Source organism: Carcharhinus amblyrhynchos, chromosome 6, assembly GCF_965287045.1.
Source record: "Carcharhinus amblyrhynchos chromosome 6, sCarAmb.v2.hapA, whole genome shotgun sequence".
Taxonomy (NCBI): Eukaryota; Metazoa; Chordata; class Chondrichthyes; order Carcharhiniformes; family Carcharhinidae; genus Carcharhinus; species Carcharhinus amblyrhynchos.
In genome coordinates, this window is record NC_137329.1 from 11,617,454 (window position 1) to 11,644,686 (window position 27,233).

The window sequence follows — 27,233 nt, forward strand, 5'->3', positions numbered from 1 at the left end:
GTTGCTGGGGAATGGATTTAGATCACACAGGATTCCTTCACTTTAAAGTCAGGGTATATTCCTTCTCTGACAATCGTCTGGGCAGCTTTACTCATAATTCGCAGAGAAATGCTTTGGGCATTGTAATATATGGGAGATCTGGCACGGGACAAAAATCAAACAATTCTGTATGCATCAATTATGTTAATTAGTATTCAAACTAAAGGTTTCACACTTGAATTAAGGCACAGTACCAATTAAAAATCTCAGAATTTAAAATGGAAAGTACGAAGGGCTGGTCTTTTGTCAAGTTAACTGTTAGCTTCTACCAGCATCTGAAGAGAAAGTAAAAACTGCACCTTTAAAGCCATTTTTCCTCTGGAATTCTGAGACTAAATTCAATTTGAACCAGTACAGTGCAGTAAGTAACATACCAGCATATTTCCTTGTGTTTTCCACTTTTAATCCAGGCTTGCTTTTACGTGAGCTAACCAGGAAAGTACCATTTCTTAGCATGACTCCCAACATTCAATTTTCAGTCAGAGATGCTAAGTCAAGGCCTCTTGTGTTCTCTCAGGTGCACACAAAAACTCCACATCACTAATGCAAAGAAAGGTAGCGAGTTCTCCTTAACATAACGGCCGATTTTTATCAAGGTCATTAAAAGAGATTACCTGGTCATTTATCTCATTGCTTTTGTGGAAATTTGCTGAGTACAAATGAAATACTTCATTAGCCTACATCAAAACAGTGCCGACACTTCCAAAAGTACCTCTGAGTGAAATCAACTTCACACAAACTGTTCAAAGAGATGACTCACCACTACCAGTTCACCTCCTGTGTCCCCCAAAGCCAGTACACTACTTACAAGGCATAAGTCAGGAGTGTAATAAAATACCTTCCACTTGCCTGGATGAGTACAGCTCCAACAACATGTTAGAAGCTCGACACCATCCAGGACAAAGCAGGCTGTTTGATTGCTGCCCCTTCCACAAATACTCAATCCCTTCAACACTGGCGAACAGTAGCAGCAGTGTGCACCATCTACAAGATGCACTGTAGGAACTCACAAAGGTTTGGTAGGTAGCATCGCCCAAACCCATGACTGCTACCACCCAGACAGAGAAAGGTAGCAGACACATGAGAACGCCACCGCACGGACATTCCCTTCAAATCCATTCATCACCCTCGCTTAGAATGATATTGCCGTTCCTTCACTTTTGAGAGTCAAAATCCAGGAACTCCCTCCCTAACAGCACTGTAGGTGTATCTACACCACAGACTGCAGCAGTTCAAGAAGGCAGCTCACCACCACCTTCTCAAGGGCAGCTAGGGACGCACAATAAATGCTGGTCTAGCCTAGTGACATTCACATTCTATAAATTAATTTAAAAAACATTTCAAAAGGCATCCTGGAAGAGCAATAAATATCAGCCTTGTCAGAAATACCCACGTCACATGGATAACTAAAACACAGGAACACGACACACAATTAACTAGCAAGTAGCGCACAGAGAAATTTCAACCTAATGGTTTGTTTTCATCATGTAGCTACTGCTGTGGGCCAACGAATTGTTAATCATAGTGAAATTTATTATTCAAAAAGGAAAAATATAAATACCCCTGTATTTTACTCAGTGATATGCTTGCTGATAATTGCTAAATGCATCACTGTGTAAAATCAGTACTTAAACCAGAAAATGAATTCCAGCAAGAGTGTTGGAAATTAGGTCATGAATGTATTCAGATTTACCCTGTAATCTACTGTTCATTATCCTCTGGGATACCACAATAATATCACCAAGGATGCTGGGACTCTCTTGTTAGCAGTATTCCAGAGAGACATCATAGCTCCAAAATTAAAGCAAGAGGAAACAAACAGCATAATGATATAAAATAAACATAGCAGGGAAGCGGGGGTTGGGGGTGGGGAAATCGGTTTGTGAACTAGCTGCAAAGACGGGTGTAGTATTTATATCTTTTTGGGGTCCCCAATTCTGCTTCAGATTTCAATTAATTCTAGAATCATAGAAACCTGACACTACAGAAAAAGGCCATTTGGCCCATCAAGTCTGCACCAATCACAATCCCAACCAACCCGAGCCCATCCCTACATATTTACCCACTAACCTCTGTAACCTAAGCATCTCAGGACACTAAGGGGCAACTTTAGCATGGCCAATCAACCTAACCTGCACATCTTTGGACTGTGGGAGGAAATCGGAGCACCCAGAGAAAACCCACACAGACACGGGGAGAATACGCAGACTCCACACAGACAGTGACCCAAGCTGGGAATCAAACCCAGGTCCCTGGAGCTGTGAAGCAGCAATGCTAACCACTGTGCTACCATGCCACTGTTTGGAAGGTCATTCAAAGAGGCAAGCAGAAACACAAAGAGACTTAGCTGGACAAGAAGAGAGCCCAGAGGAAACAGACTAGATAGGGTAGCTGCAGAGAGGATATTCCCAATGATGGGGAGTCCAGAACCAGGGGTCGGAGTCTGAGGATTCAGAGTAGACCGTTTAGGACAGAGGTGAGAAAATATTTATTCACACAAAAAGTGGCGACCTGTGGAATTCATTACTATAGGAAATACTTGATACCAAAACATTGAATGTATTCAAGAGGCGGCTGGATCAAGTACTTGGGGTAGATGGGATCAAAGGTTATGGGGAGAAAGCAGGATTAGGCTACTCAGTTGGACGATTAGCCATGATCATAACGAATGGCAGAGTAGGCTTGAAGGGTTGAATGGCCTCCTTCTGCTCCTATCTTCTATATTTCTATGTAAATGTGAACCTTCTCAGCAGCCCCCGGTCTCCCTCCGCAGCAAGTATGGCAGAGACCACCAGTAAGAAGTCTCACAACACCAGGTTAAACTCCAACAAGTTTATTTGATAGTAAAGCCACAACCTTTCAGGGTTTGCCCCTTCATCAGGCGAGTGGAGAGCGGACAGACCAGAACTCTCCACTCACCTGACGAAGGACAAACCCCTTTTACTATCAAATAAGCTTGTTGGATTTTAACCTGGTGTTGTGAGACTTCTTACTGTGTTTACTCCAGTCCAACACCGGCATCTCCACAGAGACAGCCAGGCCAGAGTGGAGGTCCAGAGCAATGCTTAAACACAGAAGTTGACAACCATAGCTCAAACCATCATCTCACGTTTTGCAGCACATGTTGGCCTATATCATGGACAAATACTCAACTTCAATCGCATCATAATGAAATCCCAAGCAGATTAATATACAGTTTGATTTGAAAGCACAGATCACCAAACAAGCTAAACTGAATTATAGCTTGGTAAAAATACAGATTAAACTGTGAATCAGTGTTAGTAAGGATGCCGCATTGACAAGAGGAAAAGATGATATGCACTTGGAAGTGACCATTCTCTCACTGGATGAAAGTGCCTCACACAGAGAAATCTTAACCAATCTTCCAGCCACATCAACACTGTATTTCTATCTAATTGAATATTCATTTTATTTTTTTATTAATCCCAAGTAGGTTTGCATTAACACTGCAATGAAGTTACCGTGGAAATCCCCTGAACTCCACACTCCAGTGCCTGTTCGGGTACGCTGGGGGAGAATTTAGCATGGCCAATGCATCTAACTGAAAGGTGTGCAGGTTAGGTGCATTGGCCATGCTAAATTCTCCCTCAGTCTACCGGAGCAGGCACCAGAGGCTGGCAATCAGAGGATTTCTACAGTAACTTCATTGCAATGTTAATGCAAGCCTACTTGTCATTAATAAATAAAATATTCCAATTAGCTAGAAATGTAGAAAAGGAGAACAATGCCTTGGGATGGTGTTTATCTTGTCTAACATTCGTCTCTCCCACTAGTTAATCATTAACACGTTGCTGTTTGGGAGACATCACTAGGCACAAGTTGGATGCCACAATTCCTACTTTACAACAGTTGTTACAATGGCTGAGACTGGAGCGAGGGCACCCTCTTTTTTTCCCCCATTTTTCAATAGATCAGTGCCTGATTTTTTTGAAATTTATAAGGGTGAAGGTTCAATTCAATGTCTGTTCGGAACTGTTCACGTGCTAGCTGCAAAGAACTCAGTCTGACAAGCTTTCTGGAGTTTAATCTCAAGCAGGTTACTTTTTATTGAAGTGGAAACGCTCCATGGTAAAGAAATAGAAAGAAAGATAAACACACGCATTTCAACCATAACCAGGTCATCCATGAATGTATTGAATGGTGGAGCATGTGGCTCATAGGGCCAAATGGTCTACTCCAACATTCAAGCATTATAAGGGTTGACATGGTGGCACAGAGGTTAGCACTGCTGCCACACAGCGCTAGGGTTTGATTGCAGTCTTGGATGACTGTGTGGCGCTTAGACGTTCTCCCCGTGTCTGGGTGGGTTTCCTCCCAGTGCTCTGGTTTCCTCTCAGTCCAAATATGTGTAGATTAGGTGGATTGGCCATGCTAAATTGACCCGAGTGTCCCAAGACATGTAGGTTCAGGGGACTAGTGGGGTAAATGCGTGGGGTTCCAGGGATAGGGCATGATGCTTGAGGAGAGACAGTGCACACTCAACGGGCCGAATGGACTGCATTGTGGGGATTCTATTTCATTGCTACCTAAATTCATAACTTATAATGCTAATGCTCTTTGGCTCTATACAAAAAGAAAGTTAGAACCTTTTAGGAGCTGGGGCGAGTAGAAATTTTTTCACCCAGAGAGTGTTGAATGTGTGGAATTCACCGCCACAGAACTGTAGCAATGATAGCTGAGGCCAGAACATTGTCTAATTTCTTGAAATCAGACAGCGCTCATGGGGCTAAAGGAATCATGGGATGAAGGGGGGAAAGGGGGGGGGGGGGGGCGGGGGTGGGGGCGGGGGTGGAAGGAAGGGGAAGAAAAAACATCAGGATATTGAATTTGATGACCAGCCACGATCAAACTGAATGGAGGAGCAGGCTCACAGGGCCAAATGGCCTATTCCTGCTTCTAGTTTCTATTTGCACCTTTTAGAGCTCAAAATGAGTCCTCCTCTAATTTGATTGTTATCCAAGATCCATTTCCACTTCTAGCACTGATCATCTGTTCATGTACAATGTGCAGTATTTAGAGGGAGTTGGTACTATTTTGTTTGAAAATGTAAATAATCTGCTTGTTAGTGGCACTGTGCCATATGGCGCTTGCCTCAGAGAAATCCTGCCTGAATCTGCGTTCTGTTTCTCCTTTGTGTAGGGCATTGTGGGACAGTCGATCTATTTCAGGCAGCTTGTAATCATCAACTATGCTGCCAAATTTGTAACCTACCTTGACTTGTAAGCAAGACACCTATTCCGCAAAAAAGCTTATTATTTACTCCTGTGAACACGTATCAGAGTCATAGAGGTTTACAGCATGGAAACAGGCCCTTCGGCCCAACTTGTCCATGCCACCCAGTTTTTAACCACTAAGCTGGTCTCAATTGCCCGCATTTGGCCCATAGCCCTCAGTACCAATCTTATCCATGTAACTGCTTTTTTAAAAGACAAAATTGTACCTGCCTCTGACAGCTCATTCCAGGCACTCACCACCCTCAGTGAAAAAAATGGCCCCTCTGGACCCTTTTGTATCTCTCCCCTCTCACCTTAAACCTATGCCCTCTGATTTTAGGCTCCCCTACCTTTGGGAAAAGATATTGACTGTCTAGCTGACCGATATCCCTCATTATTTTATAGGCCTCTATAAGATTACCCCTAAGCCTCCTACACTTCAGGGAAAAATGTCCCAGTCTATCCAACCTCTCCTTACAACTCAAACCATCAAGTCCTGGTAGCATTCTTGTAAATCTTTTCTGCACTCTTTCTACTTTAATAATATTCTTCCTATAATGGGGTGACCAGAAATGTACACAGTATTCCAAGTGTAGCCTCACCAATGTCTTGTACAACTTCAACAAGACATCCCAACTCCTGCATTCAATGTTCTGACCAATGAAACCAAGCATGCTGAATGCCTTCTTCACTATCCTGTCTACCTCTGACTCCATTTTCAAGGTACTATGAACCTGTACTCCTAGATCTCTTTGCTTTATTACTCTCTCCAACGTCCTACCATTAACTGAGTAGGTCCTGCCCCAATTTGATCTACAAAAATGCATCACCTCACATTTATCCAAATTAAACTCCATCTGTCATTCAAACACTCACTGGCCCAACTGATCAAGATCCTGTTGCAATCCTGAATATCCTTCTTCACTGTCCACTGCGCCATCAACCTTGGTGTCATCTGAAACTTACTAACCATGCCTCCGATATTCTCAACCAAATCATGAAATAAATAACAAATAACATAACAGTGGACCCAGCACCGATCCCCGAGGCACACTGCTGGTCACAAGCCTCCAGTTTGTAAAACAATCCTCCACAACCATCCTCGTTTCTGTCATCAAGCCAATTTTGTATCCAATTGGCTACCTCACCCTGGATCTCGTGAGATTTTATCTTTTGTGGCAACCTACCATCTGAGGCCTTGTCAAAGGCCTTGCTAAAGTCCATGTAGACAGCATCAACCAACCTGCCTTCAACTACTTTCTTGATTACCCCTTCAAGAAACTCAATCAAATTTGAGAGACGTGATTTTTCACTCACAAAGCCATGCCGACTGTCCCTAATCAGTGCTTCCCTCTCTAAATGCCTGTAGATCTTGTCTCTCAGGATATCTTCTAACAACTTACTCACTACTGACATTAAGCTCACCGGCCTGTAGTTCCCAGGCTTTTCCCTGCAGCCCTTCCTAAACATACGATTTGCCATCCTCCAATCTTCAGGCACCTTACCTGTGGCTGTCGATGACTCAAGTATCTCTGCTAGAGAACCTGCAATTTCCTCCCTAGCCTCCCACAAAGTCCTGGGATATGGTATGTATGTATATATCTGTGTCATGATCATACCCTATTTGGGAGGCTATGGTATGTAGGTTAGAGGAACAATGGCCCAGATGAGATGAAGGAACATAAGAAATAGGGACAGGAATAGATCACGTAATCTATTGAGCTAATACGGGCACCACAGTGGCACAATGGATGGCAAAAAACTAGAGGGCATGGGTTAAGAGTGAAAGGAGAAAAGTTTAAAGGGAATATTATGGGGGGCTCTTCACGCAGAGAGTGGTGGGTGTGTGGAAGGAGCTGCCGGATAAAGTGGTAAATGCGGGGTCACTTTTAACATTTAGGAAAAACCTTGGACGGGTACATGGATGTGGAGGGATATGGTCCAAGTGCAGGTCAGTGGGACGAGGCAAAAAAAAAAAATGGTTTGGCACAGACAAGAAGGGCCAAAGGGCCTGTTTCTGAGCTGTAATTTTCTATGGTTCTATGGCAGGGGCTCGGGTTCGATTCCAGGCTTAGATCACTGTCTGTTTGCACGTTCTCCCGTGTCTGCGTGGGTTTCCTTCTGGTGCTCTGGTTTCCTCCCACAGTCTGAAAGATGTGCTGGTTAGGTGCATTGGCCATGCTAAATTCTCCCTCAGTGTACCCGAACTGGCGCTAGGCTGTGTCGACCAGGGGATTTTCACCGTAACTTCATTGCACTATAAATGTAAACTTACTTCTGACACTAATAAATAAACTCAAAAACAACATGGTGACTTATCTAGGCACTGGCTTTCTGCATACAAAAGTGCAGTAAAACTGAAATGTTGATAGAAGAAACAAAATACTATTCGTAACATTGAATGGTCATTTTCTTTCTGACTAAATCCATTTGTGATTCCTTTCTGAGCATTTGATCCACTCAATTTTCAGGCATTTCCCTTCCCATTGTCTAAAACTGATCCAGGGTTATATCCACATAATGGCGGCACAGTGGTTAGCACTGCTGCCTCACAGCACCAGGGACCCGGGTCCAATTCCAGCCTTGGGTCACTGTCTGTTTGGAGTTTACACATTTTTCCCCCGTGTCTGCATGGGTTTCCTCCGGGTGCTCCGGTTTCCTCCCACAGCCTGAAAGATGTGCAGATTAGGTTAACTGGCCGTATTAAATTGTCCCTTAGTGTCAAGAGGAGTAGCAAGTAAATACATGGGGTTATGGGGATAGGGTTTGGCTCAGATTGTTGTTGCTGCAGACTCGATGGGCCAAATGGCCTCCTGGTGCATTGCACGGATTCTATGATTCCAATAGGAAACTCTCCAATTACCTTGCTGATCCCAGCATTGAGATCCCTGTCGGAATTCTTTAATCCAAACATTTGCTGTTAAAAGTAGTGCCAAATGCACAAATTAGGCTGAAGTGGCAAATGATTCGTACACATCATTTGTGTGAGAGGGGGAGAGGGGAAGAGAAAGAGCACAATGTAATGATAAATGTAAATTAAAACTAGTTGTGAGTGAACTGAAGGCTGCAATCAAATAAGGGGATAATTGGAACATGATAAAACACAAGTGATATTTTGCCCAAGATCAAACATCAGATCAAGCCCAGGATCAGGTGCAATGCCTTTCCCTATCCAGTTTGGACCTTTTATGTCGCTCCTTTTTTTGATTCATTTGTGGGACATGGGCATTGCTGGCTGGCCAGCATTTATTGCCCATCCCTTCTTGCCCTTGTTTAGAGGGCAGTTGAGATTCAACCACATTGCTGTGGCTCTGGAGTCACATGTAGGTCAGACCAAGTAAGGACGGCAAATTTCCTTCCCTAAAAGGGACAGTGGTGAACCTGATTAGTGATAATTCACAATGGTTTCAAAGTCATCAGTAGATCTTAATTTCAGAATTTAAAAAAAAATGTAATTCAAATTCCACCATCTGCGGTGGTGAGATTTAAACCTGAAATATCAGAAGATTAGCTGAGTTCCTGGGTTAATACTCTCGTGATAATACCACTAGGCCATTGCCTAGTCCATAAATTGGATTCAATTTGAATTTGAATTGGTTTATGGAGCAGGAAAGGAGATGGATTAAGGGTTTGTAACAACTATAGAAACCCATTTTTTATTCTAACATTTTAAAAAGGTATTGACTTTTGTGGGTTAAACAGGTCTTTGGAGAAGCAGAAAGCCAAAGCAAATGTGCATTATTTTAATCTCCAAGTAACACCCAAGAAAATATATTCTCCAATATATGTTGAAATTGTACAAGACATTAGTAAGGCAACACTTGGAATACTGTGAAGAGTTCTGGTCACCCTATTATAGAAAGGATATCATTAAACTAGAAAAAAAAAGAGTGCAGAAAACATTTAGTAGGATGCTGCTGGGACTTGGGGGAAAAAACATCTGCAGAGACTGGGACGTTTTTCTCCTGGAGCGTAGCAGGCTTGGAGGTGATCCTATAGAGAGTTATTAAATAATGAGGGGCATAGAATATAGAACACTACAGCACAAACAGGCTCTTCGGCCCACAGGTTGCACCGATCATATCCATACCTACCAGGCATAGATCAGTTAGATAGTCAACATCTTTTCCCAAAGATAGGGGAGTCTAAAACTAGACGGCATAGATTTAAGGTGAGAGGGGAGAGATATAAAACAGTCCAAAGGGGCAATTTTTTCATAGAGGGTGGTGAGTGTCTGGAACACAGAGGTAGTAGTAGAGGTGGGTACAATTTTGTCTTTGAAAAAGCATGTAGACAGTTATATGGGTAAGATAAAGGGATATGAGCCAAATGCGGGCAATTGGGAATAGCTTAGTGGCAAAAGCCGGGCAGCGTGGACAAGTTGGGCTGACGGGCCTGTTTCCATGCTGTAAAACTCTATGACTCTACATAAGGTAGGGACTTTCCAGCTGATCGCAATGACAGGATCTTCTGTTCCCGCTAGCAGTGACCACCCCCGCCACAGGTTCCCCCGCAGCAGACCGTGCGACCAATGGAAAACCCCGTTGACGGCCGGCCCCACCGCCAGAGAGTGGAGGGCCACCCCCGCCATCGCAAAACACATCACAGGGGGTGAAGAACCACCCACGCTCTGCGTTAAGAATCAGCCACACAGTATATCAACTAAATTCTCCATTCCACAAAGGAGGTCAGATGGAATTTCATTAAATAACAATGTGCAATTTACATGGTTAATCTGGCACTTTGCCTACTATCTTCATATCATATTGACATACAAAATTAAGAGCAGGAGTGTGCCACTACCCCCTTGAACCGATTCAATAACATAACGGCTGATCGTATTGTAATCTCTCGCCTACTCCTGATAACCTTTTGCCCCCTTGCTTTTCAAGGATCTATCTCTGCCTTAAAAAAGATTCAAAGTCGCTGCTTGCACAGCCTTTTGTGGAAGGCAATTCCAAAGACACACAGAAAATAGAAATTCGAGTCTGCCACGCTATCCATTATCGTGGCTGATCATCCAACTCATGACTTTCAGAGAATAGAATTCTCCTCATCTCCATCTCAATTGTCAACCTTTTGTTTTTAAAAAGTGAGCCTTAGTTCGAGATTGTCGCACAAGAGGAAACATCCTCGGCACATCCACCCTGTCAATTCTATTGCATTGTACAATTTTCCTGGATGGGATTTGAAGGCACGACCTTTGAATTACTGGTAAGTACCATTAGGTAATAATATCCTACCCCAGTGTTGGTTAGTCTTGCTCGAGAGCACAGAGGGAGAAGATAATCGGTCATTAGGAAACACTAAGTGAAAAATACACACAATACAAGTCTGATCATAATCTGGGAACTGTGCCAAGCAAACAATATACTGGAGCCAAAAAATAAGAAGAACGGGAGGTGATGAACTGGAATCTTACGATACATAGGGCAGGATTTTACACTCTCGGCAGGCAGGTTTTGATGGCTGGCCCAGCAGATCCTTGGATGGGAAATCCACCCTTTCCCTTATTAAGGCCTGCAAGTAGCCATAAAGCCAAAGTTGAAGCAGGGTGGGAAACAAAGACAATTTTCCATCTTGCGCCAGAACAGTGGGTGGGACCCCTTCACAATTAAAACATTCTCCCTTCTGGGACCGAGGATGTCCCATCTCTCGACATCCCCCATGGCTTGCGCCAGCACCCCACCCCTGCCGATGTCATGACCGCACCCCTCCTGTCCCCCGGACATGCAGGTTTTACGTTAAGATTGGCCCCAGGACTTAGTCCCAGGCAGCGCACTGCAGTACCTCTTCTGGCCACTGTAGCACTTTGGTTGGGTTGGAGAACTCTTGGCCAAGGCAAGTCTCACCCACCTTGCTCAACTGAGTGCAATATGGCAATGGGCTTCCAAGAGTCAGCGGGTGCATGCTGTGTGCCAATTCTCAGGATGGCGAGCATTGATCACTCACCCCCCCCCCCCGCCCCCGAAAGTTCTGCCCATAATCATTTCAAATTTGTCAAGGGCAAAAATGCACGATTTGGATTCTGAGTAATATACCACATGGCAAAGTGGACTGGGAAGAGACACACAACACTGTTCAACTGCTAGGGGAACTTCCTGGCCATAATTAAACATGCCCATTTTTCAGTAAATCAATTTTGCCATGATGGCCTCAAACAGGCCCCATATTTGCATTCACAATTGTGACTTCATCCATTTGAGATATGGGCATAGCATGCTAACCTTTGACAACATGAATTGTGGTGCACTTCTAGGTCATCTTAATGGCGCACTTCCTGTCAGCCATCTTGTAGACAGCCATTTTGTACCCCTTCCTTCCCCCCTACCCCCCAAGAAAGAAGAAAAACAGGTGCTATGCAGTCAAATATTGAAGCCTCAGGCACTCTCCTGACAGCAAATTCCATCTGGTTCAGTTTGGCATATAAATCATCCAGTTCTTGTCTATTGAGAAAAATTAAGCTGCTTTTAGCTAGGCAGCAGTGAGCTTTTTTGAGCTCAATAAATGCAATTCACTCTAATCACAGTAATCCATTTGCTGGTGACACTGGGTGTATCAAGTCAAAGTAATCAGCATTTCAGTTTACAACACTGACCTATCCTTGGAAAAAGGACAAAAACACTTGCCTTTTTTTTCCCCTGTAGATTGAAAATTTTCTAAAGTTCACTAAACAGGCACACTGCATTTTGATTGGATTTATTGTCACATGCACTGGCGTACAGTGAAAAGTATTGTTCCTTGCACACCATACAAACAAAGCATACCATTTATAGAGAAGGAAATGAGAGTGTGCAGATTGTAATGTTACAGTCATAGTAGAAAAAGATCAAATCAATGTGAGGTTGGTCTATTCAAAAGTCTAAATAAAAGCAAGTTACTGTGGATGCCGGAATCTGAAACCAAAAGAGAAAATGCTGGAAAATCTCAGTAGGTCTGGCAGCATCTGTAAGAGGAGAAAAGAACTGATGTTTTGAGTCCAGATGACCCTTTGTCAAAGCTGGGGCTTTTTTTTTTAGGTTTTCTTAGTTTTGATGAAGGGACTCAAAAGTTCAGCTCTTTTCTCTCCTTACAGACGCTGCCAGACCTGCTGAGATTTTCCATTCAAAAGTCTGATGGCCGCAGGGAAGAAGCTGTTCTTGAGTCAGTTGGTATGTGACCTCAGACTTTCGTATCTTTTATCCGACAGGAGAAAGTGGTAGAGAGAATGTTCGGGTTGCGTGGGGTCCTTAATTATGCTGGCTGCTTTTCCAAGGCAGTGGGAAGTGTAGACAGAGTCAATGTATGGGAAGCTGGTTTGCGTGGGCCTGGGTGGGATTATTGTTGGTGCAGGCTTAATGGGCCAAATGGCCTCTTACTGCACTGTAGGATTCTACGAAAATGAGTGGGTGTTACTCTAATGAGTGACATGTTTGATGGATGGCTAGGCTAATACCCTTTTGTGCACAGGTGATTATTTTTAAACTAGTATACGTGCTGTTTACATTTTTGAAGAAAGATTATTAAACCTGACCTTCAATCCAGAGATCCACTTCAACCCTAACCCACAAGGTTGATTTTGGACATACCAAAATATGACTCATACATCAGAAGAATCTGATGGGTTATAAACACGCTGTCCCAATTCACTTCAGTTACATTAAAAGGTGTGCATACAGAGGAAGGAACATCACACATCTCGGGAAAGAAAGTCAGGAAGCTATCTGGCAAAATTAACCAGGAAAACAACAACAGCGTAGTGTAATATAAAATCTTTGGTGTAATAAGAAAGAAGTGTGGAGGTTTGCTTCACCTCATCAGAAAAGCAATTATTGGGTGGCACACAACAGTGGTTAGCACCGCTGCCTCACAGAACCAGAGAACTGGATTCAATTCCAGCCTTGGGCGACTGCCTGTAGAGTTTGCACATTCTCCCCATGTCTGCATGGGTTTCCTCCAGGTACTCTGCTTTCCTCCCACAGTCCAAAGATGTGCAGGTTAGATGGATTGGCCACGGTAGCACAGTGGTTAGCACTGCTGCTTCACAGCTCCAGGGTCCTGGGTTTGATTCCCGGCTCGGGTCACTATCCGTGTGGAGTTTGCACATTCTCCTCGTGTCTGCGTGGGTTTCCTCCCACAGTCCAAAGATGTGCGGGGTTAGGTTGATTGGCCATACTAAGAAATTGCCCCATAGTGTCCAGGGATGCATGGGTTAGAGGGATTAGTAGGTATAATATGTAGGGATATGGAGGTAGGGCCTGGGTGAGATTGTGTTTGGTGCAGACTCGATGGGATGAAGGGCTTCTTTCTGCACTGTTGGGTTCTAGGATTCTAAATTACCCCCTAGTGCCAGGGAGATTAGCAGGGTAAATACATTGGGGCGTGGGGATAGGGCCCGGCTGGGATTGCTGTCGGTGCAGGCTCAATGGGCCAAATGGCCTCTCTCTGCACTGTAGAGAGTGTATGATTCTTCCAGAAAATCCTGCAACTTGTCTCCACTCCAGCGATGCCGGGCCTCGTCCACAGCTTTCATCCCTTCTCCATTTGCAACCTGACCCAGCAGTTGGATTTTTTCCCTGTGCTCCCAGTGATACTACTTTACAATTAGTGATTAATGAACATCAAAAACAGCACCCATCAGTGTCAGCTACCCCAGGGTTCTGGAAGATTTTGTATTTAACAGGTCAAATTTCAGTAATTTTTGTTCATGGATTTTTCCCACAGCTTAAGAATTACGAGCCGTAAAGAAGAAATGATTTCAGCTGCCGAAACGCAGAGAATAAAAGGACAAATAAAGCAACTTTCTTGCTCCGAGGTCAACAGACAAAATAAGTTTTTCCTACAAGAGAACTGATACTGTAGTAAAATATAAATTCAAGGAACTGTGCCAAGGCTCACTTCACAAACAAGGCACTCAGACATTGTGACACTCTCCAGACTGCAGAAATGTTCTTAATACAATAAAGGTGCAAATTAATTTTCGAAACCAAGTGACTAACTCGCTGACCAAAACAGCTGTTTTGAACATATGATTATATTAATTTTCTATATTTACTGGTTTTATTGCCAGAGTACACACCCTGTTCTTAGCACGTCCAAAGATGAACACATCTTTCAAGCTGTTTTCCGATGGCGTTTCCATTGGTTAAATGATAGTCAGAAATAGGCACAATTATAGGCCTCGTTTTTAGACCCCGGTCACCCACTGCCCGCCCACCCTCCACCCCACCCACCCACCCACAAGAGGGCCAGGAAAGAGATGAGCCATTAAGGAGTTAAAAGTCTCAAAGCTCTTGACCCCACCTCTAGCTAACCATGTTCGTAGTCATTGTGAGATTAACAATGGCAAAAATCAAGCTGTTGACAAGGCTCTGAGGGCAGCAGGATACAAAGTGGCCTACAAAAGCCAGAGCCCAATGATGCTCATTTTAATATCGGGGATTCTCCTATTGTCTGTCGTCCAGCAACAGAACCACCATTCAAGGTGTTACACATACCCCAAAGATGTGAAGAATTTGCAGCAAGTTAATTATTGAAAAAAAATACTTCTCTCAAGAGTCAGAGTGCTTTATCAGGCCTCACAGAACGTCCTTGTGTCCCACAGAGAGGCCCACCCATACAATCTCTTTTCACAATGATCTTCCTCTACATCCCTAGCTATGAACGTAACACGACATTCCTTCTCCCCGATGTACTCTATGAACAGTACACTTTTTCTGTATAGCACAGAAGAAGCAATACTGTTCACTGTATACTAATACATGTGACACTGATAAATCAGATCAAACACACCCCCCACCTATAGCACTCTGCAACTTCCTCCTGTCTAGCAGTTCAAGTCATCAAAATCCCGCTCCAACCAGAATAGGAATTCCTACAGTGCAGAAGGAGGCTATTTGGCCCATCGAGTTTGCACTGACAACAATCCCATCAGGCCCTATCCCTGAGACCCTGCTAATCCCTCTAACATACACATCCTGGGCCGCTAAGGGGCAATTCAGCATGGCCAATCAATCTAACCCCTACATCTTTGCACTGTGGGAGGAAACTGGAGCACCCAGAGAAAGCCCACGCAGACACAGGAAGAATGTGCAATCACACAGTGACCCAAGCCAGGAATCGAACCCAGGACCCTGGAGCTGTGAGGCAGCAGTGTTAACCACTGTGCGCTGTACCAATTTGGCTGGTATTGGTAGGACCCTGGAAACATTGGGTTAAAATGCGAAAATGACATTAAGAATGGCTGTGCCTCCATGTCCTTGAATGCTCTTGGTCCACTGCTTTATCAAACTAAAGCCCAGTGGGAGTATTGTGATTTGGAGGGAAGCCCAAGGACTTGTTAAAAGTGAGGCCAAGATCTACACTTGCCTCACAAACATTTTACACTTGCACAGTTAAACTTCCAACTTTCGATTACAGGCATCTGGTAAGCTTTCTTTTGCTTTTGTAATAAGGATTATGCCATATGAAAAATTTTTTTTTGCACATTAAATTAGCCAGAGCTGAGTGGGAAACATCTCCAGTGCTGGTCTATCCTTCCAGATTCCTGGACTGAGCCACACTGGTTAAGTAATCAATAATTTGTGGAGTGTTGTTGACCTATTTGTCTCTTGTTGATTAATTTGGTTCTAAACGTTCAGTTTACCTAAAACACTGCTCCCAATTCCTCCCTCCTATCGCTGCTGACCAGGTCCAGTGCCAAATAAAAAACTCTCATTCATGTTCCCGCTTAGAAAGGATAGCAGGACTTAGAGGGCACAGCCTCAAGATAAAGCAGGGGGGGGGGGGGGGGGGGGGGGGGTTGCAGTTTAGATCGGAGTTGAGGAGGAACTTCTTCACTCAAAGGGTGGTGAGTCTCTGCCCATTGAAGTGGTGGAGGCTACCTCGCTGAATATATTTAAGTCACGGGTAGATAGGTTTCTGATATACAAGGGAATTAGGGGTTATGGGGAGAAAGCGGGAAAGTGGAACTGATCCACTTCAGATCAGCCATGATCTTATTGAATGGCGGGGCAGGCTCAAAGGGCTAGATGGCCTACTCCTGCTCCTATTTCTTATGTTCCTCCAGTCTCTTAAAAACGTGCTACAATCGAACAAGGTCCTCCCACGCCAGGGCTCTCCCCTCTTCTAGCACTGACCCCTTGATCAATACCTTTCAACTTTGCCCTACCTGAAAATTCTGAAACCAAGATCCCACTCTTGAAATTCCATCCTTTTCACCCTTTGCCATCTCTTCAAATACTCTCCTCAAAATCCATCTCTTTAAAGCACTTTTGGTCGGACAAGTTACCCCGTCCTCCTTTATACTTTCCTCATATCTTTGAGGAACACTGGGGCACTTTTTCAGACTAAAGAACGCTGCGTGTTTTAATGAAAAACTGCAAATCACTGGTTCAGTGAGAACATGTTGCCATATGTAGTGACTCAGGAAAAAGACAGAAGAGCGAGTTCACAGAAAGTGGCACTGTGAACCCTGGTGTTGGAACTCTTTATCTGCGTGTCAAGGTTTAACCACTAAAAGTGATCCAAAGGCAAAACTGACCTTCCTGACCAAGCTTAAAAGATCGCCCATCTCAGAAAAGCCACGTTAACTTAAGCAACCGACAATTCTGTCAAAACATCAAGAAGTCTATGTTCAGTGGCATATCCTAAAATCGTTGAGTGCCTATAGTGCAGAAACAGGCTGTTTGGCCCATTGACTCAGCACTGACTCTCCAATTGTAAAGTAAAGTTCACTTATCAAAAGTAAGGCTTACATTAACACTGCAATGAAGTTACTGTGAAATTCCCCTAGTCGCCACAGTCTGGCACCCGTTCGGGCAATGTACCTAACCAGCATGTCTTTCAGAATGTGGAAGGAAACTGGAGCATCCAGAGGAAACCCACACAGACACGGGGTTGGGGGGGGGGGGGGTAGAAATGTGCAAGCTCCACACAGACAGTGACCCAAGCTGGGAATCGAACCCAGCACTGTGAAGCAGCAGTGCTAACCACTGTGCTACTGTGCTGCCCTACAGCACTTATCTAGGCCCTATCCCCATTACTCCATGTAATTAACCTTCTAATCCCCCTTAACTACACATCTTGGGACATTAAAAGGGCAATTTAGAGTGGCCAATCCACCTAACCTGCACATCTTCAGAGTGCGGGAGGAAACGCATGCAGACACGGGGAGAAAGTGAGGGCTCCACACAGAGAGTCACCAGGGTCACAGTTGAACCCAGGTCCCTGGCTCTGAGGCACCAATGCTAACCACTGCACTATCATGCTGCCTAGAAAGATACCTGTCACGGATATCTGGAAAAATACCTCTTAAAAAGTGAATTTTTATGAAGAGGCATTTCAGCCACATCTTCACACAAGACACACCATAGAAAGCATTCTTTCGTGATGTATCACAGCTCGGTATGGCTCCTGCTCTGCCCAAGACTGCAAGGAACTACAAAAGGGTCATGAATGAAGCCCAGTCCATCGTGCAAACCAGCCTCCCACCCATCGACTACATCTACACTTCTAGCTGCCTCAGAGAAACAGCCAGCACAATCAAGGACCCCAACCACCTCAAACAAACGCTCTTCCATCTTTTTCCATTGGGAAAAAAGATATAAAAGTCTGAGATCACATACCAACTGACTCAAGAACAGCTTCTTCTCTGCTGCTGTCAGGCTTTTGCAGGCCAGCCTGCATTCCCAGTTTCAGCAGGGGGGTTGTATATCCAAGCCCATGGAATTAGATCCCGGATCATCCCTGAGCTCAGTGAACGGTGGACTGACTGGTCTTCCTCAAGTTAATGGCTAATCGGTTTTGATAATGCTGAAGATTGAAACCCAGTTCTTCAGGGTCAAATAACATCCCAAGGCTTTACCGCTGCTGATTCAGCCTCAGGGGTCAGCCGGTGATGTTTGCAGACAGTCTCAGTGAAACAGCCTTTAAGTGGGAGTGCACACTGGTGTCTCTGGTCTTCCTCATAAAGAAAAAAATTGATCCATCTACAACTAAATGTCAGAGACAGAGCCTGAAGTCAGAAAATGCGAGGTAACCAAAATAAATATTCAGTCCATTAGATTGTCTGCTGCACAAAATGGGAGAAAAGGTTTTTAGAAAGCAACAAAGATCTATTGTAATGAGAAAAAAAGCCTGAGTTTAAACACACAAAGCATTCTGAAGCTCATTTTATAGGAAATATAATACCACGATTATCCCCAATTATTACAGCACATTGATCACAATCAGTGGCTGAGATTGCTATTAAATTTAGGGATTAAAATCATGTTATTTACCCTAAATGGAATAAAGAGATATCACCAGCTTGGGTTCACGCAGTCTATTTATAGTCATTAAAACAGAAAAGGTTATATTGAGAGAAAACCTCACTGGAATAAAAGAGAAATGGAAAAGTTACATCAAACTGACGATATTCCCTTCATTCCAGCTGTACTTAACAAGTTAAACCTTAGAACATAGAACATAGAACACTACAGCACAAACAGGCCCTTCGGCCCACGAGTTGCGCCGATCACATCAACACCTATCCAAAACCTCCAATCCCATAAAACCCCATATACTCATCCAGAAGTCTTTTAAAAGACCCCAGCGAGTTCGCCTCCACCACCACTGATGGCAGCCGATTCCACTCACTCACCACCCTCTGAGTGAAAAACTTACCCCTAACATCGCTTCTGCACTTTCCTCCCCGCACCTTAAATCTGTGTCCTCTCATAGCGACCATTTCAACCCGGGGAAATAGCCTCTGAGAATCCACCCTATCCATTCCTCTCAACATTTTATAAACTTCGATCAGGTCGCCTCTCAACCTTCGTCTCTCCAGGGAAAAGAGACCCAGCTCCCTCAACCTAACTTCATAAGGCATGCCTCCCAGTCCAGGCAACATCCTTGTAAATCTCCTCTGTACCCTTTCAATAGCTTCTATGTCTTTCCTATAGTGAGGCGACCAGAACTGCGCACAGTACTCCAAATGAGGCCTGACAAGGGTCTTATAAAGTTGCAGCATTACCTCCCGACTCCTAAACTCAATCCCTCGATTAATGAAGGCCAGTACACCATACGCCTTCTTGACCACCTCTTCCACCTGCGAGGCCGACTTAAGAGTCCTGTGGACCCGGACCCCAAGATCCTTCTGCTCTTCAACACTACTAAGACTCCTGCCCTTGATAGTGTACTCGTTCATCCCGTTGGTTCTGCCAAAATGGACGACTACGCATTTATCCGCGTTGAAGTCCATCTGCCACTTCTCCGCCCAGTCCTGCATCCTATCTATGTCCTGCTGCAACTTTTGACATCCTTCCAGACCATCCACAACACCACCGACCTTCATGTCATCAGCGAACTTACTTACCCATCCCTCCACTTCCTCATCCAGGTCATTTATGAAAATGACAAACAGCAAGGGTCCTAGAACAGATCCCTGGGGCACTCCACTGGTGACTGACCTCCATTCAGAAAAAGACCCATCCACAACCACTCTCTGCCTTCTGCAGGCAAGCCAGTTCTGGATCCACAAGGCCAAAGGCCCTTGGATCCCATGCCCTCTCACCTTCTCAAGAAGTCTTGCATGGGGGACCTTATCAAATGCCTTGCTGAAGTCCATGTACACCACGTCCACGGCACTTCCTTCGTCAATGTGTTCAGTCACATTATCGAAGAACTCAACTAGGCTTGTAAGGCACGACCTGCCCTTGACAAATCCATGCTGACTATTCCTGATCATGTCAAACCTCTCCAAATGCTCGTAGATCTTGTCCCTCAGAAGCCTCTCCATCAGCTTACCAACCACTGAGGTCAGACTCACCGGTCGGTAATTTCCCAGGCTATCTATGTTCCCTTTCTTGAAAATAGGGACTACATCCGCAATCCTCCAATCTTCTGGAACCTCTCCCGTCTCCATTGACGACGCAAAGATCATCGCCAGGGGCTCTGCAATCACTTCCCTCGCCTCCCACGGTATCCTGGGGTATATCCCATCTGGTCCCGGCGACTTATCTATCTTGATAGAATTCAAAAGTTCTAACACATTAGAGACTTACAAGATAATGAAGGGGCTAGATCGGGTAGAGGTAGAGAGATTCTTACCACTTAGAAAGGAAACCAGAACTAGAGGGCACACCCTCAAAATAAAGGTGGGGGGGTTGCAGTTTAGAACAGAGTTGAGTTCTTCTCTCAGAGGATGGTGAAACTCTGGAATTCTCTGCCCATTGAAGTGGTGGAGGCTACCTCATTGAATATGCTTAAGTCATGGGTAGATAGATTTCTGATCGATAAGGGAATTAAGGGTTATGGGGAGCAGGCGGGTAAGTGGAACTGATCCGCTTCAGATCAGCCATGAACTTACTGAATGGTGGGGCAGGCTCGAAGGGCTAGATGGCCTACTCCCGTCTCTTATGTTCTTAAAGCTTATTTATTAGTGTTAGAAGCAGCTTACGTTAACACTGCAGTGAAGCCACTGTGAAAATCCCCTAGCAGCCAAACTCTGGTGCCTGTTTGGGTACACTGAGGGAGAATTTAAGAACATAAGAACATATCAAACTTATCAAAAACCCATCAACCCGCTTCTTAAAAATATTTAGCGAGGCAGCCTCCACCACTTCAACGGGCAGAGAATTCCAGAGATTCACCACCCTTTGAGTGAAGAAGTTCCTCCTCAACTCCGTTCTAAACCGTCTCCCCTTTATCTTGAGGCTGTGCCCCCTAGTCCTACTGTCTTTTTTGAGCGGGAAGAGTCTCTCCACCTCTATCCTATCCAGACCCATTCATCATCTTAAACGTCTCAATGAGATCTCCCCTCATTCTTCTAAACTTTAGCGAGTACAAGCCTAGTTTATTCAGCCTCTCCTCATAGCTCAACCCCCTCAACTCCGGTAGATTTAGGAGCAATGCACCTAACCACACGTCTTTTGGACTGTGGAGGAAACCGGAGCAACAGGGGGAAACTCACGCAGACACGGGAGAATGCGCAAACTCCGCACGGACAGTGACCCAAGCTGGGAATTGAACCCAGGTCCCCTGGCATTCTGAGGCAGCAATGCTAACCACTGTGCCACGTCAAGTTCCACTGTTATAACATGTAACCTTATAGGACATACTTGTAAAATTGGATAATTTACTCTTTTTAAGGCAGCCAGAAGTAATTTAAAAGTGTGGCTCCGGTAAAAATTGTTGCTGTTCGAATTGGAACATCAGCTGATTCAAGACCTTTGTTTTGACATAAATCAGAAGCATTCCTGTATATGGTTATTATGCTGAGAGACAGCTTAAAGATGTGTACACGAAACAAGCAACAGCCTGTCTGCTCCTGCGATGTAAAATACAAATCAGAGATGACAAAAACCACCAAAAACAGCAATTTATTGTCACTGGCACTCGTAAAATCAAAAGATGGAATATGCTAAACACGATACAGCACGTTTTACTCTCATTCTCCGGAAGGCAAACACTTTGATGTTTCATTCTAGCTGACCCACATTCTTCATGTGTGAGATTAGTATTTGACCATGAAACGCATGACAGTTGAATACAGTCACGTCTTCAACCTAATATTGCAGAAGGTCAAGGGACATGGAGTTGGGGGTAGGGTGTTAGCGTGGATAGAGGATTGGTTGTCAAATAGGAGGCAGAGACTGGGGGTCAACGGGTGCTATTCGGATTGGCGGATGGTGACTAGTGGAGTGCCCCAGGGGTCGGTGCTGGGGCCTCAGCTTTTTACCATTTATATAGATGATCTGGAGGAGGGAACCGAGTGTAGAGTGTCGAAATTTGCTGATGACACCAAGATTGGGGGAACGGCAAATTGTGCGGAGGGTGTGGAGAGTCTGCAGAAGGATCTAGATAGGCTGGGCGAATGGGCCAGGAAATGGCAAATGGAATTTAATGTTGGCAAGTGTGAGGTGGTCCACTTTGGTAGGAAGAATGGTAGGAAGGACTATTACTTACGGGGCGAAAAACTGCAGCAGGCGACGGTGCAGAGGGACCTCGGGGTCCTTGTGCATGAGTCGCAAAAACCCAGCTTGCAGGTGCAGCAGGTGGTCAGGAAGGCGAATGGGATGCTGGCCTTCATAGCGAAGGGGATTGAATATAAAAGTAGGGAGGTCTTGCTGCAGCTGTATAGGGCATTGGTGAGGCCGCAGCTGGAGTACTGTGTGCATTTTTGGGCGCTGCACCTGCGCAAAGATATTTTGGCCTTGGAGGGAGTGCAGAGGAGGTTTACTAGGCTGATACCGGAGTTGAGGGGGTTGAGCTATGAGGAGAGGCTGAATAAACTGGGCTTGTACTCGTTAGAGTTTAGAAGAATGAGAGGAGATCTCATTGAGACGTATAAGATGATGAATGGGATGGATAGGATAGAGATGGAAAGACTCTTCCCGCTCAAAAAAGACAATAGGACTAGGGGGCACAGCCTCAAGATAAAAGGGGGGTGGTTTAGAACGGAGTTGAGGAGGAACTTCTTCACTCAAAGGGTGGTGAATCTCTGGAATTCTCTGCCCGTTGAAGTGGTGGAGGCTGCCTCGCTAAATATTTTTAAGACGCGGGTTGATGGGTTTTTGATAAGAGAGGGGATTAAGGGTTATGGGGAGAGGGCGGGAAAGTGGAACTGAGCCACGACAGATCAGCCATGATCTTTTTGAATGGCGGGGCACGCTCGAAGGGCTGGATGGCCTACTCCTGCTCCTATTTCTTATGTTCTTATAATATCCATCCACGTAGATTTTCCTTTAGGGTGATGTTGGTGTTGGGGAAAATGGTATCCATTTTGGAACACATTCAGTTTACTTTTCGACACAGAATTAAATTCATGCTATTTACCCCAAGATTTTGGCAGTAACCAGAAGAACTGGCAGACATTTATGCCAAGCGAGCTGTGGCAACATGGAAATGAGGAGCGCGAGTAGGCCATTCAGCCCCTTGAGCTTGCTCTGCTATTTAATAGGAGCATGGCTGATCTGATAGTAACCTCCCAGCAGCTGGCACTGCTGCCTCACAGTGCCAGGAACCCAGGCTTCCATTCCAGGCTTAGATCACTGTCTATGCAGAGTCAGCACATTCTCCCTGTGTCTGCATGGGTTTCCTCTGCGTGCTCCAGTTTCCTCATACAATCTGAAAGATGTGCTGGTTAGGTGCATCGGTCATGCTAAATTCTCCCTCAGGTGTACCCGAACAGGCGAAGTGTGGCAACTAGGGAATTTTCACAATGACTTCATTGCAGTGTTAATATACGCCTATTGGTGACACTAATATATAGACTTTAAATCTGTATCCTGCTTACCCCCCTGTAACCTATCACTCCCTTCCTTACCAAGAATCTATCCACCTCTTCCTTGAAGTCATTTAAAGAGTCTGCTTCTACCATCGTTCCTCGATCCTCACATTGGGCAACTGAGGTCAAAATATTGGACATTTTCAAGAAGGAGTTAGCTAGAAATGTTGGGTTGAAGGGTATCAAAAGATCTAGAGTGGTGGGGGGAGATCAGGTTATTGAGGTGGTCAATCAGCCATTATCAAAATGAATGGCGGAGCAGGCTCGAAGGGCCAAATGGCCTAATCCTGATCCTACCTTCTATATTTCAGAATAATTCCAGTTTTCTATTCCTATACACCCCTTCCCATCAATTCAGTTTGGATTTGTGCTTTTCATAGAAGCTACAGAAAATTACAGCAAGACCCAAACATTCCACTTGTATATTCTTCACACAACTAGGCCCAATCTCAAAGGCCCTGCTCTGCTTCCTGGTCCCTTTCTCTTCTTTTCTCAGCTGTCTGTTTAACAGGTGCTTAAATATACATTCATTAACTGGTCATTCATAGGTTCACACTTCTAAGGGGACTCCCCTCTTCCTATATGTGCACCCACCCACTCCAAACTATCTATCTCTCTTGCCTTACACCTCCATCTAACATACTTACACAAAGAAAGATTTCCTGAAATCTTAGCCATCCTGACATCTTAACCATCTCATAGAATCTACAGTGCAGAAGGAGGCCATTTTACCCATCGAGCCTGCATCGACAACAGTCCCAGCCAGGTCCTATCGTCGTAATCCTCCTAATCCCCCTGACACATCAAGGGGCAATTCAGCACGACCAAACGACCTAACCCGCACATCTTAGGACTGTGGGAGGAAACCGGAGCGCCCAGAGGAAACCCATGCTGACACTGGGAGAATGTGCAAACTCTGCACAGACAGTGAGTTGAACCTAGGTCCCTGGCTCTATGAGGCAGCAGTGCTAACCACTGTGCCGCCCATTTAAAAGATGGCTGAAGTGCTGAGGTGGCAGCTAATACATTGACATGGAAGAAAACAATTGCGCTTCAGTTCATAACTGAATTAGCTTAAATATGTCCTGCTCGACACTTACCCTTTAACCTTCAGCACCAACAAAACAGACGATCTGGTTGTTATCACATTTTTGTGGGATCTTAATGTGTGTGCTAATTGACTGCCACGGTTCTTACATTACATCAGTGACTACACCTCAACAAAATACTCCATTGACTGTAAAACATTCAGGTTGTCCTGAGGTCAAGAAGTGTCTTTATATAAACACAAGTGTCTTTGTACCAAAATAACATGCAATCAAATGCACCAACAACATTACACTGGAGATTTCTGAAAACATGTTTTCGTGCTTATATATGTCTACATAAAATCAAATGCAAAAAAGAGAAAGAAAATCACAGGGTATAATGTTTGTAAAAGGTGGCAAGGATCTGGTTGGTGAGCCCGAATTTCCACGGAGCAGCAACCCAACTCGGACTGCTACTCGTTTCTTTCCCGGAATTCCAGCCATTCACTTCTCGCTTGACTTCTACACTCTTCCCACCTACCACCGCCCCGCCCCCCACCCCGTACCCCCCTCCTCCAACCTAGTCCATTTTTGGGGTAACCCGTTAGTTATTTTCTTCCATGTCGACGCATCAGCAATCACCTCAGCAGTTCAGCCATCTGGAAATGCAGAAGTTACAATGACTTACGTTGCTTTTGCCCACACCAACTGTGTGCTTTCTAGGGCGAGTGGTTAGCGCTGATGTCTCACAGCGCCAGGGACCCGGGTTCGATTCCCAGCTTGGGTCACTGTGCGAACTCCACACAGAAAGACATTCTCCCTGTGTCTGCATGGGTTTCCTCCGGGTGCTCTGGTTTCCTCCGACAGGCAAAAGATGTGCAGGTTAGGCGAGTTGGCCACGCTAAATTGCTGCTTAGTGTCCCAAGATGGAATAGTAGGTTAACTGTGCAGGGTTATAGTGACTTGGGGGGGGGGGGGGGGGCGGGGACTCGATGGGCTGAATGGCCTCCTGCTGTACTTTCGGGATTTGATGATGCTATGATTCTAAGTATATTTTACTGTAATTCAATGAATCCTGCAAATTGCATCCTGGAGCTTTTAAATGAAGGAAATTGGATTCTGTGTAGCCGAATCACTGCTATTTACCAATTGTCCTGTCCTGGAAAATAAGACTCCTGCAAATGTGAAATTTCCATCAGCTGCTTCAGCTTGCTTTTGTTTTTCTTCTACAAATTGTTTGTTATTTTTCCTATTTTTTTAGTGTTCATTTATTAGTGTCACAACTAGGCTTACATTAACACTGCAATGAAGTTACTGTGAAAATCCTCCAGTTGCCACGCTCCAGTACCTGTTTGGGTACACTGAGGGAGAATTTAGCATGGCCAATGCACCCAAACCCACATCTTTGGATTGTGGGAGGAAACCGGAGTACCCAGAGGAAATCTGCAGACACAGGGGAGAACATGCAGATTTCGCACAGACAGTGACCCAAGCCGGGAATCGAACCCGGATCCCTAGAGCTATGCCACCATTCCGCCCCGCCGCCCCATTTATTTGATCATTAATCCCAGCAAAGAAAAGTTGATGAGAATGGGAAATCAGCTCCAAGTGTGCAAAGAAAGTGATCTTCAATAGGTAAAAATGAGTTAATAGCGATGTGTTCAATTGTTTAGTGCCTGACAGGAGTTACTCTGCATATCTCTGAGGCATAAACTAAAACAGGTGGCACAAATGCAAGGAAAACTCGGTCCGAGAAAGTCCTGAAAATGGTCTTTAGGGGTTTTGCAGCAAGCTGCTGATGCCTCTCACGTTTCCAGGGGCATTTGGTCTAAATCTGTCCAAAGTTTGTTCTTTTATCTGTTTGTTGTGCATGAAAGATCCACCCAAAAAAGAAATCATTCAGGGGCTTTTCCACCCGAAAGAAAAAATAGAAGGCAAGTACAAGGAGGGTTAGCACTGCTGCCTCACAGTGCCAGGGGCTCAGGTTCAATTCCGGCCTCAGGTGTGTGTCTGTGTGAAGTTTGCACATTCTCCCTGTGTCTGCGTGGGTTTTCTCCAGGTGCACACGCTTCCTTCCACAGTCCAAAGATGTGCAGGTCAGGTGGATTGAACATGATAACTGTGTGGGATTAAGGGGATAGGGCGAGGGGGAGGGCCTGGGTAAGATAGTCTATCAGAGAGACAGTGCAGACTTGATGAGCGAAAGGGCGCCATTCTGTCCTGCCGGGATTCTAAGACCTTTCATGACCACCAGGAATCTCAATGTGCCTTGCAACTAATGAAATACCCTTGAAGTAGAGTTACTGAGGCAAGGTGGGAAACCTAGCAGCCAATTTGTGCACAGCAAGATTCCACAAATAGCACGAGATAATGATCAAAATGTGATCTTGGTTGGGGGAGGGGAATAAATATTGGCCAGGGAAGTTCTTTTACTTATCTTTGAATCTGTGATGAATGAGCTCTTATCAGGCAATGCAGTGCTCCATCAGTACCTCAATGGAGCATCAGCCTAGATTGCCGGAGTGGGATTTGAACTGACAACATTCTGACTCAAGGCAGTGTGACACAGCTGACAATTGTCACAATATTCCTGGTCATTAGACAGCTGAGGACAAAGAGGTATGCAAACAGATCAGATGGTGTATTGACTGGCACAGATCAACAATCTTTTCCATTTATTTAACT

General features: G+C 44.8%; 1 protein-coding gene across 6 annotated transcripts in view; it reads right to left on the minus strand.

Moving 5' to 3' along the window:
- The window catches only part of ano5a (anoctamin 5a), a 163,032-nt gene that overhangs the window by 114,315 nt on the left and 21,484 nt on the right, over window positions 1-27,233 (minus strand). The gene's annotated exons all lie outside the window — the stretch shown is intronic.